This window comes from Malania oleifera, chromosome 4 (genome assembly GCF_029873635.1).
Source record: "Malania oleifera isolate guangnan ecotype guangnan chromosome 4, ASM2987363v1, whole genome shotgun sequence".
In the NCBI taxonomy this organism is placed as follows: Eukaryota; Viridiplantae; Streptophyta; class Magnoliopsida; order Santalales; family Ximeniaceae; genus Malania; species Malania oleifera.
Genome location: NC_080420.1, coordinates 110,093,850 through 110,099,849, shown reverse-complemented (window position 1 = coordinate 110,099,849; position 6,000 = coordinate 110,093,850).

Below are 6,000 nucleotides of genomic sequence, written 5' to 3'. Positions count from 1 at the left end.
TATGAATTCTTGCTCACCTGGGGGGGGGGGTCTGAAAATCACTTTTTTTTTTTTTTTTTTTTATGGTAGTCAATGCTAGCATAATTAGCTGCCAGCTAGTCCATACCCAATATCACATCGAACCCTTGCATGTCTAATACCACGAGATCAGTTAGTAATACTTTCTCTTAAATAGCCACTGGATAGTTTTCAAGTACTCTCCTACGCCTCACTACTGACCCAGTCGGTGTGGCTACTGAAAATTCAACATCTAATAGTTGTGCCTTAACACTAGATAATTTAATATATCCCGATGACACAAAGGAATGGGTGACACCTGAATCAAATAAAACAACAGCTTTATAAGGTAAAGCAATAAGAATACCTGTAACAACGTCTCTGACAGCCTTAGTATCTCCTGGTGTTAGTGCATAAACCCTTGCTAGAGTTGTGTTCCTCTACTAGCCCCCACGGGGTGCCTGGTAGCTTCCCCAGAATGGTGTGAGAGTTGGTGCATAAGTCGGCGGTCCTAGATATGATCGAGCCATATGGCCAAATCTCCCACACCGATAGCAAACGTTCTCTCCCATCCAGAATTCACCCAAATGTCTCCGACCACATCTAGGGCAGATGGGATAAGTCTTCCTACCTTGAAAAACCACTGTGTCTCATCGTCTGCCTCTGACCTCCACTATTTCGGTCTCCTCTCCATGGGCTCCGATGGGAACCCACCTGAAAACCCGGAGGCGTGGGCCTCTTTCTCTGACTCGGTACTCCCATATCTTTCTATTCACTCTCCTCTGCTACTGTGACTCTGTCAACTAGTTTAGAGAAGTCCTGCACTTTTAAAAACGCCACCTGTTTATAAATTTCCCACCTCAAGCCCCTCTTAAACATCGTCGCCTTTTTAACCTCGTTTGGGACAACATAGGGGGCAAAGCGTGATAGCTCGATGAACTTCACCGTATACTGCTGTACTATGAGATTCCCCTGGGAAAAATTCAGAAATTCCACTACCTTAGCCTCTCTATCAATGGTAGGAAAATATCTGTCAAAGAATACCTCCTTGAACCGGCTCCAAGTCATAGCCACCGGTATGGGCTTCTGCTCCTCCAATAATCTTATAGCCGTCCACCATCTCTCGGCCTCGCCTGTCAACTTGTACGTGGCATAGAGGACCCTATGCTCATCGGTGCAATGGAGCACCATTAATACTTTCTAGATCTCCTGCATCCAGTTCTCAGCAACTGTAGGATCTGCTCATCTTGAAAACGCTGGAGGATTTATTTTTGTGAACTTTTCTATTGTACACCCTTGAACTGTAGACAGACCTCCCTGTTCCCTGGAGCTCAGTGTAATATCAACAATAACCTGCTGAGCTACATTGCAAAAAACAATGTCTGAATGCCCGCTGCCCATGCTAGAAGGTCCTGCACCATCATCCCCGCTAGCGGGAGCACTACTGCCTCTAGGGTCCATTCTACAATAATACCAAAATAATATGAGAATCTAAACCTCTTAATAATATTCTTACATTAATCTAACTAAGATATCCCCATACCACCCATCACTAATTTAAGGTCTAGTCCTACTTTATGGAAATAGAAACCGACGATAATTTACTATGGTTTTCTTGAAATCATCACCCAAGGAAAAACATAGAAACCACCCCGAAATTCCTGCTTTCAGATTGTAGAACAGAACCCTAAATTCCCATCCTAATTTCCCAACATTAACTCACTGAAATTCTATTCTATCCCAATTCCTATCCTTCTCAAAATTTCATCATATATTCTGGTATTGTTTTCCATTGTACACTAAAGTCTACAAAACCTAACAACCTATGCTCTTATACCAAATTGAAACGACCCAAAATTCATACCATTGTTTTTAAAAGTCATAAAACTATATTACTCTGATACCCCTGATAAAAACTACTATAACATACCTATGCAACAGAAAACATAAAATCATAAAACCATATTTACAATACTAGAATTTTGATTTTTCCCAAAACATATATACATATTTCTCCAATAGTTCCCACTAGATCATCTAGGATCTACACAAAATTACATTTCCCAGTATTCACTTACACTACACACAAGGCAGTACAAAATCCCCTTTATCTCCAAGCTTGATCTACTCATCTAGCTGGATCACCTAAAAAGTGTTAAATTACTGGGATGAGACAACTCTTAGTAAAAAGAAATATGCTATTACCAGTGTGTGGCAACTGAGTTTACATAAATAATATACTATAAATACAACTGAATCTGAGATATCATGTGAAGATAAAATACAATATAACTCACACCTATGTTGCTTAAAATACAACTATTTCTGATCTTTCTATTAAAAAATACTTTTAGTAGCTATACATATATCTACTGTAATTCTGTAAATCTGTATATAAATAACTATCTGTGAAAACTTCCCTGGATGGCTGTATGTCATGATTTAACCCCTCATGACAGGGTTGTCCGGCCTATGGGCAAGACTTAACACTGGTTGGCCTACCAGGATAAGTCAACTGAAACCTCTATCGTCAGACTGGCCACCTCAACCTAGACTACTGGGGAGTCTACAATCTCTCCCAAGTCACGGTCGACTAGTCATAAAATCCACACACTATCTGAGATATGTGGTTGCACTCTGATCTGAATAGCTACGGTACCATGCTCTGAAAACTGAACTAATCCATTAGGGTCTAATACTGTATAATACTAATTTATATTTATCTTACTGTTTTACCATGACTCTGTTTCAATTGAAATAACCATAACACTGCAAAAGTTGATCTCAACGAACTAAAATATCTGATCTGAAAAAAGTAAAATATCTTATCTGAATAAACTGAAATATCTTATTGTTATGGTTATGAAGTCTATATATCAGGGTATTTTGCAAATGCTGTAAAATATATTTTTCTATGTGTATATTGTAAATCATGATATTCTGAAAGCTGTATAAATTCTGTACTGATATGATATTAACTCATGCCACACAACTAAATAAATAAAACCCCTCTATTGAAATCCATATTTTTCTGATAATAAATTAATCTATAATCTGTAAAATTTTCCCGAAAACACATAATTTAATACAGAGCTTATATCACAAAGTACATATAATTTTACTAATAAAATTCCTAAAATTACTAGTATAGCATATTTCCCTTACCTGACTAGCTGGGAGGCCTAACTCTGACTCTATCCTCACGCCCTACGCAATCAAAAGATTGAACAAAGCTTTAAGCTTTAACAAAGGAATTCTTTTTCAATATTCAAACATAAACTAATTTTAGTTATTACAATGATAAAGGATATAAAGACTAGTATGGGGGGACAAAACATTAATCACTCACACAACTCTCACACAGACATGGAGGGACAAAGCATGGGGAACAAAGCATGGGGGACAAAGCACTAAACCCTAATACAATAAATACTCTCCAACTTACCAAGCACACACTTCAGCTGATTTGTCTTGCATTATTACAATTTAAGTGTGAGACTCAAGCATGTGACAAAAGGAAGGCCAAAATCATATTGGGCCCATGGAGCATAACTGTGTGGGGTCTACATGATCGTGTGGGGCCCATAGGGGTCTTGGACTTGATCTTGCTTCAATATATTGACCTGGGTCTTTATGCACCTAAAGTCTTCAAAAATAAATATTTACGCATTCACAAGTCTTCAAGTAGTCCATGTGTACCTACAAAACAATTTGAATGATGGTGGACATTGGGAGGTCGTCCACGTGTCACCATATCGGCAAAAGAGATAGACAAAGACATGTTGATCCCCATCACTACTATTGTTGCTTCTCTTCTTCTTCTCACAATTTTATCATTACGTTATAAATTCTAATATCAGTCTTATATCAAAAACTTCCTTTCTTTCCTTTCTTTTCCTTTCATTTCTCCCAAAAACCCAAACAAAATCAAGGATTCTTGTTTCTTCAGCCCTAAAATCATGAAAAAAAAAAAAAACAATAAACATTTTGTGGGTTGAGAAATCTTGTTTCTTCAATATTCTTGGATTTTGAATCTTAAATTTAGATTGAAGAATTCTTGCAATCTCTTGTTGCTTAAATATTTTTTGATTGATTTTTGTTAGCAGCATCAAATTTCTTGCGGCAGAGACGAGAATACCGCGGCCAAAGCCATAGAAAATCGAATTTTGGTTTACCTAAAACTTTAGATTTATTTTCTGACCCAACTCTTATTTGGGCAAATTGAAGAATTCTTGCAATTCCTCATTGCTCAAATATTCTTCAATTGATTCTTATTACCCGCATCATTACTCCTGCATCAAAGGGTATTTTTCAAGTAGTTGTCTTCACCGTTTTAGTTTCAACCACCGGTGAGATCTTCTCTTCTCTTGTAATTTCTTTTTTCATTATTGTTACTAAATATATATTTTTTTTCAATAGTTGGTTAGCTGTGGTGATTTTGTGTCTAGGGTTTGTAGGTTTAATATTTATTTTTTGTGTTTTTGTGTTTTCATTTGCAAGTCTTGGAATATAACAAAAAAATTTTTTTTTTTCAATGCGTGGATTTTATTCTAGCTTGGATGCATACTCAAAATTGTATGTTTTAAATTTTTTTTAATGCATTATATTGTGTGAGTAGTTTCTACTAGTTGAAAGGTGTAATTTAGAAAAATGTCTTTGTGAAATAAATTCGCTAAAAAAAAACGCAAACGTGTGCTTCGCCTGTGTAACACAAAGTCTTTGTACACACAGCCGGTCTCAAACCCGGATAAAGGAGTGAGGTTGTGTTAGGTAGCTGACAACTAACGTAAAACTTTGTCAGATTTTTTTATCATGAATTCTTATCAAAATCACTTAGATCAAGGGGATAGACTGGGTCAATATAAAAGGGGGAGGGTTAATAAGTTAGTACAAATAACTAAAATAAGATTAGCAACTTGGAATATAGGGACTCTTATGGGAAAAAGTATAGAAATAGTGTAAATAATGTTTAGAAGGAAAATTAATTTCGTTTGCCTTCAAAAGATGAAATAGTAGGAGAGAAAGTTAGGAAAATTGAAAAATCAAGATTTAAACTTTGATACATTGGAAAAGAAAAACATAAAAATGGGGTGAGTATTATTGTAGATGAAGACCTAAAAGATAATGTAGTAAATGCTAAAAGAATAGGGGATAGAATCATTACAATCAAATTAGTTTTAGACCAAGAGATAGTGAACGTCGTTAGTGCATATGCTCCCCAAATAAGCTTAGTAGAAAATCTAAAAAGACAGTTTTAGAAAGATATGGACAACATTTTACAAGGAATTCCTATGTTTGAAAAGACATTCATTGGAGCTTATTTGAAAGGTCACATTGGGAAGGATAATATGGGGTATGAGAGAAGAATACATGAGGGTCATGGATATGGAGATAAAATTGAGTCCACAAATACAAACTTAGATTTTGTCATGACTTACACAATCTAGTTATATTGAATACTTGCTTTAAGAAAAGAGAATAACAGTTAATAACTTTCAAGAGTAGGTACAATAAAAGTCAAATAGATTTTTTTTAAACTAAGAATAGGGATCATCTATCTTGTAAGAATTGTAAAGTTATTCCAGGTGAAAGTTTAGCTACACAACATAGAGCCTTAGTATTAGATATACGTATTAAAGAATGGAAGAGAAAGAAGAGCATAAATCAACACAAGAGGACTAGGTGGTGGAACTTGAAAGGAGATAACATAGCAAAATTCATTGATAAAATGAACAAAGAGTGTGATGAGACAGTAGGGATTAAGGTTGATGCAAATTTGTTTGGAATAAAATGATGAATTCTATCCAAAGGATAGTAAAAGAGGTTTTAGGTGAGTCCAAAGGAAGATAGTAGTAAAGAAAGTTGATGGTGGGATTAACAAGTCCAAAAAATCGTTAAGAAAAAAAATATAAAATATGAAAAAATTGTAGAAATATAGAAAATTTTGAAAAATATAAAGAAGTGAGAAAAAATGCAAAAAAAAAAAAAGCTACCAATGAAGCT